The sequence below is a fragment of the Thalia democratica genome, chromosome 3 (genome assembly GCF_965202585.1).
Source record: "Thalia democratica chromosome 3, ktThaDemo2.hap1.1, whole genome shotgun sequence".
NCBI classification, from domain to species: Eukaryota; Metazoa; Chordata; class Thaliacea; order Salpida; family Salpidae; genus Thalia; species Thalia democratica.
The window spans coordinates 81,830,338-81,844,028 of record NC_139167.1 but is presented as its reverse complement, the minus strand read 5'-3'; positions in this window follow the sequence as shown (position 1 = coordinate 81,844,028).

Genomic DNA, 13,691 nt, shown 5'->3' with positions numbered 1-13,691 from the left:
ATAAAAATTAAATCAATCAAAATTGTAATATATTAGCCAATCAGAAGCGACGTTATAACTGCAGCCGGACCTTAGAACAACTTAAGATGCAAGTAGTTAACAAATTTTGAACAAAAAATAAATTGTTATTCACATGAAACAGTATGGTTTACTTAGTAAGAATGTATTTCTATAAGGGACGCGATTTAAGAAGTACGCACCCGCATAGGTACGCACTAATTATTAAGGCCTCCCACACAAAATTTCACAAATGGGGGGAATCCCCTAAAGTGAAAATTGAGCGGGAAATTTTTGAGATTGATAATTAAAATTATTTTTTAAGGCATTTCGCCGGCTCCGCCGGCGAAAAATTTTTCACTTTTACTCCCAACCATTTTTTCTTAAAAACCTAATTACGCTTGGAGCCCAGTTAGTAAGCCTGACAGCCAAACCAGATAAAAGTGTGGTACTGAGCTCTAAGAAGTAGTTCGGTTTTGAGTTAAAGTGGTAGCGGACAGCTTTCGTTATTTGTGCAAAAGTCCCTTCCGCTGCGAGTTCCTCCTCCGGAGGAACTCTTGCTCTCGGGACTTTTGCACAAATAACGAAAGCCGTCCTTTAGGCCAGGTCCTTATGCTGGTCGGCACCTATTTAGTTTTTTGTTTGATGTACGAGTAGTTACGCAAGTTCTTTTAGTATGTTATTTTTCTCTTATATACTTGTTAGTATCAAGATGTATGTTTATATTAAATACAACTGAATTACAGTAAAGTTTTCTGTTTTATAGTATATAAAATTGATGTAGTACTCCAAACGGTACAGTTTTGGAGTAGACAATCAATTTATTATTCTATATATAACACTTCACTTATTGTAATTTGGTTTATTAATATCATTCTATTGTATTTTGCCTCACAAATTTACTAGTTGTACATACCAGTTAGTTTACCTATAAAAGTCTTCTATCTAATTTATGTTGCCTTAGCTTTATTGTTTTGTTCGTATTGTATGTTGTTAAGTAATTTAATTCTACTTATAGCTCAAGTTTAAGTAAAGACTGAACAGAGTTTTAGTTTTATTAACAGATATGTTTAATTTAAAAGTAAAATGTTTAATAGTATATACGTATAAGTAATTCGAATTATTCAAAAGTAGCACAACAGTTTTACGTTGTAGTTTACTTTATCAGTATCATTCTATAATTATATTCAAAAAGTTATATTAATTCAAGTTACCAAGTCTCATAAACTGCAAATAAATTCTTAGTTTAGTATTTAATTATACTTTAAACCAGCGGTTCTTAACTTATTTTTCATGTTTTGCCCATTATTGGAAAATAGTTACTTATAATATATAAATAGCTCATCATTTGTTTGTGTTACACTAGTAGATTACTTACTGAGATTTAAGAGTCGTTAGGCTTGGAAGAGAAAAAACAATGGTTGTGCAAAGTATGTAATTAATGTTGGTACATTGCATTCTTAATGGTACAGAACCATATACTTTTGTAAGTATTATATCTAAGGAACACTGTATGTGGAAGGTTTGTGCCACTTAGACAGAAACTAAGCTAAAATTTTCCATTTACATAAGTAAGTATTTACGTCTTAATTTGTAGAAAAAAGTTTAGGCCTCTTTTAAATTAAACTCTAATAAATCAGACTGTTTTTGTCCACAATTTTTCAAGTCATTTTGTAATATTTTTCATTTTTTCTTATTTACAATTATTACGTCATCACTTTGTAGTCTCCTACAGTATAAACTTAGTTTAGTATAAATTTTACTTACACCTTAGTTGTATATGTATGGTATGTTTTAAAAACTATTTAATTGCTCTATATTTTTAAGTTGAATAAAGTAACTTATATAGTAATGAATAACACTAACTATATGTACACGTATTGGATAATGTGCATATTGATTAAACTAACAGATACAAACATATATGGCAATTAGCTCTTAAATATTTTACTGCTGCATATAAATGAATCTAATTATTAAATTATAATCAACTCTTAACAATACTTAATCATTAATTATCATATTGTTGCGCTGGTTTATATGATCGATTCTAGTTTTATATCACAAACAACATATGTATTTATCTATAAATTTAAAACATTAAAATATTTCTTTCAAGTAATAATTACAGTTCAAATAAACATACCATTCAGGGCCTTTATGAGTTTAAAGGTCTCTATTAGATTTAACCATTTTGTATAACTTTATTTACCACTGTGTGTGTTAAAATGTATAAACAATGGTAGGTACAAAATTTTAATTAAATAAATCAAATACCGTTATAGTTTGAGGTTATTATTTTTAGTTATATTTTAATAAAAATTTTTGAGTGCCATCTAAGTCAAGGTTTTGGTCTACAGGGTTTTTTTATGTATATCATATACAATGCTTTCTAATGTCTTATATCTAAGCATAAATTTGCTGTTAATTAATTTGAAAGACATTAATATCCTTACTTACGTGTGTTTTAAATCACATCTTTTTAGTTTAAGCTTTTTAAGGTATATTTTTTCTCGGTTAATCTTAACACTGTTGATCATTTCAAATGAGCAAACATTTCGTCTAACAAAAATGAAGGTTTAACATTGTCTCTTAACTGTAGAAATGCCTGGGATTAATGTAGTTCAGCCTTAAATTCTTTATTATACTTCTGCTTAATTAGACATTACAATCAATAATTTTAAATTTTGTCAGCATTATAAGCAACCACGTGAATTTATTTGACATAAAAGTCCAGGCAGGTAAATTAGAATTCCTGGCATAGATGGTTTTAAAAAATTAGATATTTTGGCACATTTTATTTATACCCATATCATTTTCATTACTGGCTGGTTCAACAAAATATCAAAACAAAAACAGAAATGCTGGTTTTCATTTAGATTTAAGCAACAAAAATCAAAACTGCCTTTAATAAGTACATTTACTCTGCTTATGCAGCTTTTGAATGGAAATTCTTTAAACATTAAAATTCACGTAAGCGTTATAAAAACAATTTTAAATAAAAATAATGTACATACTCTATATCATTTACGCACTTACGACGTCTTTTACCGAAACATAGTTTGCATAATAAAGTCTTCAAATAATAAAGAATAATATTTCTCCTCTAGTAATTGATACGTCTTTGTTTTTTTTTGTAAAATTCAAAGCATATAGCATTTATTAACTTCATATACCAGCATTGAAGGCATATCACAAGAGGTTAAGTGGTTTAGCGATAGTCAACTCGACTCGTGAGCCGAAGGTAGCGAGTTCGAGTCCAGCAATCAGCAGTTTTTGATGATAAAAATTTAGCAAATTCTTTTAGGTGAAATTGTTTAGTACCTTTAGTTATTTTAAAATCTTTCTGTGTACAACAGTAGCTTGTATAAGAGATATTATAAACGGTTTAATTGTAAAAATGCGTTCTTGCGGTTATATTTCCGTAACAGAATGTTAGTTTAGCTTTTTAGAATTCTCATAAAAAGATATAAATTTGAATTTTCAACATTGTAAATTTATTGATGTGTTAAGCTGACAAAATTCATTTTTTGAGAGTTAATTTAATTGCTAACTCGTTTCAATACTTGTTCAGACTTTGTAAAATTACGTTTCTTGACGACTAGATAAATATTAGATTTTGCACAAGTGTACAATAAATTTTAAAAGTTAACAAAATTTTCAATAAAAGTTCTGAAATCTAACATGAAAAACGTTAAATCAGACAAGGTACTACGTTTAACTCCTCATGATATTAATGACATAAAAGTTCATTTAAACTCAATAAATGCCTTTGTTCCCTGCCTACCTAAAATTAAACTTATCTTACATAGCATTAAAGAAACGTGTTTCTCTAATACCATACGAGACACGTTTAATCTGAGGTTGGCAAGAAAAGTATACTTCGTTTACACGTAAACAATTTTTACTTACATATACAACAACTTAAGTGAGTTGTTTTTGTAACAAAAAAAGAGGAAAAGTCTTTAAATTCATTTAATCAAATAACTTATAAGCTAGTGTATTAAAACAGCTAGTGTAGTAGGTATTTTTGCTACCTCTCGTTTAGTTACGTTCTCTTGATAAGTTACAAACTTTTGCTGCGGACGCAATTTTTTTAAATTAACAATAGTTTGTTAAACAGTTTGTTTACTTTATAAAGAAAAAAATATTTCCTCACACTTTAAGGGTCAACTAACCGGTTTCAACCCCCAACATCAAGGAGTTTCAACACCAGCGGAAGTTTTTACAGCACAACAACAGTACTTCAAATCACTCATGGCACATAACCTTCAAATGAACATGGGGCAGATCCCTCAAATGAACATGGGACAAAATCCACAAAAGACCACGACACAGATTCCACAAATGATGGTCAACCAGCAATTGATTGGTACCAATCACTTCCCCGGTAACAATCAGCTCCAAAACAGCAAGACTCATTTTCAACCAAAAAAAAATGATCAACCTTCTTTAATAACCAATGCGTATACGCAAAACCCGAACCGTGGTCAACACTTCACACCAAGTCACCCATATGTAGACAAGCAATTCGCAAACCAACCAGGTCAGTTGGCTTATGAGTTAAACAGACCACTTGTTCGTTTTCCTAGTTGTAATGTTCACTATTTTTTAACTATTTAGTTTTGTTTCTTACTGTGGTCTTTAAAATTGTTTTACTATAAACTTTAACTAGTTTTAAAGATCTAAGTAAATAAAAAATGTTTTTATTCTAATACTTTTAGACGATTATTTTTTATTTAGTAACATAAAAACAAAAACACTAAAAGACCTTGTATCATTCTCCTTATTATTAAATATTAGTGACATAGTAGATTTCTTTCTTAATTGGTAAAATTTATTTATTTTTTATAATTTATCTAATTTTTAAGTATTTATGCAAACTATGCTATAAGTTCAACAAATGTTTTTAGAAAAATAAAACTACACTTTGTTTTTGTTTGTACGGTTTTGAAAAACTTTTTTATAGTTTTTCTGCAAAGTTTTAAATTTAAAGAAAATTCAAGGTAATATTTTTTATATCGAGAAAGCTTGATTATGAGGTAACTTATAGTTCGTTTAACTTGAGGTCTAAATTAAACTTTATATTTATAATGAATAGTATAATTTTATTAAAAAACGTGCTTTAAGCAGTTTTAATGAATCTCGTTTGTAATTTAATTAAAATTTTAAGTATATTTTGTGATACTTGATTATTGGGTAACTCATAGTTCGTTTAACTTAAGGTCTAAATTAAACTTTAAATTTATATTTATAATGATTAGCACAACTTTATCAAAAATGTGCTTAAATCAGTTTAAATGAATCTCGTTTGTAAAAATTTAACTAAGTTAGACGACATTTCAACAGAATCTTCTAGAAAAAGTAAATATGTACTTTTTTTTTGTTTGAGAATTTTCATATAAAAAAGAACTTATTCGTTTACATAAGAACTCAAATATGTTTTTTAGTGTCTATGTTATAGTCAAAGTGCTTAACTTATTTTACAAATCAACTTTATATTGTGATTTTCCTCTGTTAAACACTTACTATAAAAGTTATAATGAAACTTTGTATGTATACTTTTCAGATTGTTATTATTTTAGTCTAAAAGCTGAATAACTTTACAGGCCGTGTGAAAACTGGACCTAAGTTTTTTACAGAACATAGAGGTAATCAACAAACCTCTCAAGAAATTCTACCAAATAACCAAAGTGACTTAAATACTAAAGGTAAACATATGTACATTTTAAATCAAATAAAAAACCACTTTTATATTCTGAATAAATGTTTAATACAAAAGTGTCATATTTTTTTAATACTTATGTGTGTGTAAATTGTCATTTAAAAATTTATTAGTTTTTGTTATTTTTAAGAATTTGTTTTTGTTAAACAAGAATATTTTCGGATTTAGATTTTAGAAATGGCTGTTAAAACTAAAATTAGATTTTTTAAATTTAGAAAAAAAATTCTGCTAGTAATATTTTTTAAGTTTTTTCTATGAAAATCTGTTGAGTCTATAAAAAGTTGGTTTTTATTAGCTAAATATTCTACTGAATAATAATGATAAAACTAAAAACTATATTTGCTGTTTTTAAGAAAAGTTTATTATTTTTACTAAAAGAAATTGTAAATGATGATTCGAAAAACAACAATTTAAACTCAAATGAAGAAATAATGGAAGAAATTGATCCTGAAAGGCCAGAACCTCATGACTTGAATTCTAAAGATGAAAATTCAACAGACTTAGACAACAACTCAACAAAATCTGCTGTAAAAAGTAAATATTTTGGTTATTTTTTTTGATTAACAATAATTTGGTGGTCCAAAATCCTGCAAAGACTTGTAGTTTGAAAAATTTGACCAAAAAAACTAGAAAAACATGTAACTTTTAAAAATTTATAGCAGAGATATTTGTTTTGAACATAAATGGAGTACTAATACCTGCTAATTGTTTAAAACTCATATCATGTAAACAGATACAAGTTTGGAAGGTATTTGAAACAACCATGTAGTGTAAAATCAAAGCTTTGAAGTTTTAAAGATCCATTTTGCTTATTTTTCATCGTTTTGATAAATTTTTTATGGTTTTTTAGCATGAAATTTTCCGCCGAAAACGATGGAAATGTTTATTTTTAAGCATTGGCAAGTTTAAAAAAAAAAGACAAAAAATTTCAAAAAAAGTTGTACTTGTTCATTTATCATTCAATTTTTTTGGTTAAAAATTTGCATATTTTTAATGATATTGTAATTTGCTTCAAGTTAATTTTGTTCTCAATTTAAGTAGCTTTAAGTAGACCATTATATTTTGTTTTCACAGTTTATTATAAACAAAACAATTTTATTAAACTATATTAAGATATAAATGATCTTCACTTGTTAAAAACAAAACAAAAAAAGTCATATGAAAAAAATGCAAGGTATATAAAAAGATAAAACATACATAAGTAAATCAAATTGAAAGTATTGAAAAACTTATGGTTTAATCAATGTTTAAAACAAAAATTTGTTACTCAAATGCATTAATGTTAACTTTGAAGTATGAAATGTAAGTTTTAAACTAGCTTGTATAAAACTAATTGTAATTATCATGACTCCATTTAGTATGGTTTTTAGATAAAAGCTACTTTTGTTTGTAGAATATATCAACATAATTTGTTCTTTAAACGCTTTTTTCAATCTATTTAAAGTTCTTCAATAGATTCATTAGTTTTTTGCTATATTTTAAACATAGTGTGTAAAGTTAAGCTAAGCCTCAATGTCTTTGTAAATGTTTGTTAAGGTGTTTATTACTAATAATATCTCTATAACTATAGTGAAGCACTATTTTAAAATCAAATTAACAAATTAATAAGTTTGTTCAGTAATATACACAAACTAAACTATTAATCTCAAGTTTAAGGTTATTGTACTAAATCAAAGTTAGAGTTGAAACATTTAAATTCACTTATACAGATTTTTTAAAGCAGTTAATGAACAGTTACAAATATAAACCTTTAGCTGATACAAAAATTTAAAGCTGGAATTTAAAATATAGCAGAGATATTTGTTTTGAACATAGTTGGAGTACTAATACCTGCTAATTGTTTAAAACTCATATCATGTAAACAGATACAAGTTTGAAAGGTATTTGAAACAACCATGTAGTTTAAAATCAAAGCTTTGAAGTTTTAAAGATCCATTTTGCTTATTTTTCATCGTTTTAATAAAGTGTTTGGTGTCTTTTAAAGCAGAATTTTGTGCTGAAAACGATGGTGAAATTTATTTTTGAAAAAAACAAGGTTTAGAAAAGTTAGAGCCAAAAGTTGAAAATTAGCTTAAAACTGTCAAATTGAGAGAAGAGAGGCCTCGTGAATGTCACCAAGTGAATTTTTTGCACAAAGTTTTTATTTATTACGTAATTATACAAAAAATCTGTTTGCAGAAATTTCTAAAAAATTGCAATTCATTTCATAAAAGTTTTCTTGAAAGTGGTAGGCCATCAAATTTTTACTTTAACTTTCTTTACATATGTATTTTTAGAGTTTATCTTTTATATGTTGCTTTAAGTAATAAAAAGTACTCAAAGTACAAGCACATACAATTCAAAAACAATGACATAGTATGAAAAAAATCAATAAAATTTAAACTTGAACTGTTTATGCTTGAATAAAAAAGAAAACAAAACAAATCTACATTATCTGCATGTTGTCAAAGTTATTTAAATCAAGAGTCTTCTACTTTATTATGATATTCAAGGGTATTAATTATCTTTTTGTTCACAATTTCAAAGAAAAGTCATTACCTGTATGTTGTCAAAGTGGTTTAAATCTACAGTCTTCTACTTTATTGTGATAATCATGTTTTTTTTCTTTTTGCTCACAACTCCACAGAAAAGTGTTTACCTGTATTTTGAAAAACTGTCTTAAATCAAAAGACTTCTACTTTATTGTGGTAATCTTGTTTTTTTTTCTTTTTGTTCACAACTCCACAGAAAGGTGTTTACCTGTTTGTTGAAAAATTGTCTTTAATCAACAGTCTTCTAGTTTATTATGAAAATAATGTGTATTTTTATCTTTTTGTTCACAACTTTAAAGAAAAGTCTTTACCTTTATTTTGAAAAAATTTCATTTGTTTGATTCACTCTATATTCATAAACTCACTAAAAAGTCTTATGTTGAGCAGAAACAAAATGGGCATCTATATTTAGATGCTAGATCAATCATCTTTCTAATTCCTAATCAATACTGCTAACCATTTTGGTGAACCAAGTCAGTTCTTGGACTATTGCAGCTCTTAGTGAGGTTAGTTTCTTATTTAATTAAGATAGATAAATGTCATACAAGATTATTTTTCAAGGTTGCCAAGCACTTAATGTTTCAGTAACACTCAATTTTAAATACTTATAAATTACTGACTTGATTAATTTTTGTTTTTGTAAACATAAAGAATCATTAATATAATTTAGTGCTCAAACTCAATTGATATCAAGTAAAGTACATAATGCATTAACAGCTTTTGCTGCTTAGTTTCTAATTATATCTAAATTAAGTTGAATTTTACAAGGGTACAATTTTTGAATCAATTACTGGCAGCCTTGGTATTCATATTGTTATAAATTTTTTAAGTAAATGTTTTATTATTATGTTTTTATCCACTAGTCAATTAAAGCAATAGTGTAAAATGTTTCTGTATAAGTGACATATTTCATTACATATAAACATATAAGAACACAAACAACATTTAGACAGCATGATCAACTGACTTATGTTTAGTTGGTGTTTTTGTATGTTTATATAACCAAGTTAGATAAAAGTCTGGTTTGTTTCAGTTAATTATAGTGATTATAATTAAAAGTGGTAATAAAGTTCAATGTTTAAACATACTATAAGATTGATAATCATTAAGTAATTATTATAGTTGACAGAATTGTGATAAAAACTGTTACTAGCTGACAAAAACCAGACTGCTGTCTGACTATATATGGTGTTTATAAAAAGACAATGTTGTATAGACATGATAGACTTAGTTTTAAGGAATATTAATAATATTTCAAAATAGTCTTTGTCTGGAATTTTAATTGCGTGACATTATAAAATATTGTATCATAAGTATTTGTTTCATCTTCAACTTGATACTATGTGTAAGATTAAACCAAATGTTTTATGTTAGTTAATGAAATGCTATATAAAACAGATACTTATGATATAAAAAAATTCCTATGAAAGATTATTTAAACGATTAATAGTTAGATTTAGATATAATATACAAGCATGTTAGCTATATTTTTTGAACAAAAACTGTTCAAAACATGTTTAGAACTGTTAAATGTTTTTAGAATTATGTAGTACAGTGTAATAATTGACAATGCTAAACTGTATAAGAGTCTGGTTTGTTACTTAGAGTGGTTATAAAGTGCATTCAAAAGCAAATAAAAGAAAAAAATATTAACATTTAGAAACAATTGTTGATAATCCTTTAGTGTTTAACAGAGTTATGATAAATAAACTGTGACTAGCTGACAAAACCAGACTTTTATCTGACTACATATGATTGTTATATAGACATGTTAGACTTAGTTTTCTGGAATAACAATAATACTTCAAAATAGTCTTTGTCTGGAATTTCTATTGTGACATTATAAACTAACATAGGTGTTTATTTTATCTCAAACTTGATACTATGTATTGTGCAGCATTATTTCCAAGTGTTTTTTAGTAGTTTCAATATTCATACTATTAGATAGTGTCACAGTAAAGACTCTAAGCAAAGAGTATTTTGATAATTAATAAAAGTTTGTTTTTTATAAAGTATACAAGCATGTTAACTATTTAAATAAACTCTGTCAAAAACTGTTTAAATTATAAAATCACTAATATTCCTTTTGCATATTTTGTAACATTGTGTAGTAACTCAAGTGGTACTGTATTTTATTGGTTAAGCAATATAGTTTTAGACAGTGATTGTTTAAATTTAAATATGTTAATAATTAGATAAGGTAAGTTAAGCCACATTTTAAGTGGGTCGGCTGCAGTTGTAAGGCCTTGTATATGTTTTCATTCATAACATTATGAGGTGAAGTGATGATACAGCATAATATTAAAAAAAAATTACCAAAATACATAAAAATAAAATGAAAAACAAGTTTTACTACTCCAATAAAAATTAAATCAATCAAAATTGTAATATATTAGCCAATCAGAAGCGACGTTATAACTGCAGCCGGACCTTAGAACAACTTAAGATGCAAGTAGTTAACAAATTTTGAACAAAAAATAAATTGTTATTCACATGAAACAGTATGGTTTACTTAGTAAGAATGTATTTCTATAAGGGACGCGATTTAAGAAGTACGCACCCGCATAGGTACGCACTAATTATTAAGGCCTCCCACACAAAATTTCACAAATGGGGGGAATCCCCTAAAGTGAAAATTGAGCGGGAAATTTTTGAGATTGATAATTAAAATTATTTTTTAAGGCATTTCGCCGGCTCCGCCGGCGAAAAATTTTTCACTTTTACTCCCAACCATTTTTTCTTAAAAACCTAATTACGCTTGGAGCCCAGTTAGTAAGCCTGACAGCCAAACCAGATAAAAGTGTGGTACTGAGCTCTAAGAAGTAGTTCGGTTTTGAGTTAAAGTGGTAGCGGACAGCTTTCGTTATTTGTGCAAAAGTCCCTTCCGCTGCGAGTTCCTCCTCCGGAGGAACTCTTGCTCTCGGGACTTTTGCACAAATAACGAAAGCCGTCCTTTAGGCCAGGTCCTTATGCTGGTCGGCACCTATTTAGTTTTTTGTTTGATGTACGAGTAGTTACGCAAGTTCTTTTAGTATGTTATTTTTCTCTTATATACTTGTTAGTATCAAGATGTATGTTTATATTAAATACAACTGAATTACAGTAAAGTTTTCTGTTTTATAGTATATAAAATTGATGTAGTACTCCAAACGGTACAGTTTTGGAGTAGACAATCAATTTATTATTCTATATATAACACTTCACTTATTGTAATTTGGTTTATTAATATCATTCTATTGTATTTTGCCTCACAAATTTACTAGTTGTACATACCAGTTAGTTTACCTATAAAAGTCTTCTATCTAATTTATGTTGCCTTAGCTTTATTGTTTTGTTCGTATTGTATGTTGTTAAGTAATTTAATTCTACTTATAGCTCAAGTTTAAGTAAAGACTGAACAGAGTTTTAGTTTTATTAACAGATATGTTTAATTTAAAAGTAAAATGTTTAATAGTATATACGTATAAGTAATTCGAATTATTCAAAAGTAGCACAACAGTTTTACGTTGTAGTTTACTTTATCAGTATCATTCTATAATTATATTCAAAAAGTTATATTAATTCAAGTTACCAAGTCTCATAAACTGCAAATAAATTCTTAGTTTAGTATTTAATTATACTTTAAACCAGCGGTTCTTAACTTATTTTTCATGTTTTGCCCATTATTGGAAAATAGTTACTTATAATATATAAATAGCTCATCATTTGTTTGTGTTACACTAGTAGATTACTTACTGAGATTTAAGAGTCGTTAGGCTTGGAAGAGAAAAAACAATGGTTGTGCAAAGTATGTAATTAATGTTGGTACATTGCATTCTTAATGGTACAGAACCATATACTTTTGTAAGTATTATATCTAAGGAACACTGTATGTGGAAGGTTTGTGCCACTTAGACAGAAACTAAGCTAAAATTTTCCATTTACATAAGTAAGTATTTACGTCTTAATTTGTAGAAAAAAGTTTAGGCCTCTTTTAAATTAAACTCTAATAAATCAGACTGTTTTTGTCCACAATTTTTCAAGTCATTTTGTAATATTTTTCATTTTTTCTTATTTACAATTATTACGTCATCACTTTGTAGTCTCCTACAGTATAAACTTAGTTTAGTATAAATTTTACTTACACCTTAGTTGTATATGTATGGTATGTTTTAAAAACTATTTAATTGCTCTATATTTTTAAGTTGAATAAAGTAACTTATATAGTAATGAATAACACTAACTATATGTACACGTATTGGATAATGTGCATATTGATTAAACTAACAGATACAAACATATATGGCAATTAGCTCTTAAATATTTTACTGCTGCATATAAATGAATCTAATTATTAAATTATAATCAACTCTTAACAATACTTAATCATTAATTATCATATTGTTGCGCTGGTTTATATGATCGATTCTAGTTTTATATCACAAACAACATATGTATTTATCTATAAATTTAAAACATTAAAATATTTCTTTCAAGTAATAATTACAGTTCAAATAAACATACCATTCAGGGCCTTTATGAGTTTAAAGGTCTCTATTAGATTTAACCATTTTGTATAACTTTATTTACCACTGTGTGTGTTAAAATGTATAAACAATGGTAGGTACAAAATTTTAATTAAATAAATCAAATACCGTTATAGTTTGAGGTTATTATTTTTAGTTATATTTTAATAAAAATTTTTGAGTGCCATCTAAGTCAAGGTTTTGGTCTACAGGGTTTTTTTATGTATATCATATACAATGCTTTCTAATGTCTTATATCTAAGCATAAATTTGCTGTTAATTAATTTGAAAGACATTAATATCCTTACTTACGTGTGTTTTAAATCACATCTTTTTAGTTTAAGCTTTTTAAGGTATATTTTTTCTCGGTTAATCTTAACACTGTTGATCATTTCAAATGAGCAAACATTTCGTCTAACAAAAATGAAGGTTTAACATTGTCTCTTAACTGTAGAAATGCCTGGGATTAATGTAGTTCAGCCTTAAATTCTTTATTATACTTCTGCTTAATTAGACATTACAATCAATAATTTTAAATTTTGTCAGCATTATAAGCAACCACGTGAATTTATTTGACATAAAAGTCCAGGCAGGTAAATTAGAATTCCTGGCATAGATGGTTTTAAAAAATTAGATATTTTGGCACATTTTATTTATACCCATATCATTTTCATTACTGGCTGGTTCAACAAAATATCAAAACAAAAACAGAAATGCTGGTTTTCATTTAGATTTAAGCAACAAAAATCAAAACTGCCTTTAATAAGTACATTTACTCTGCTTATGCAGCTTTTGAATGGAAATTCTTTAAACATTAAAATTCACGTAAGCGTTATAAAAACAATTTTAAATAAAAATAATGTACATACTCTATATCATTTACGCACTTACGACGTCTTTTACCGAAACATAGTTTGCATAATAAAGTCTTCA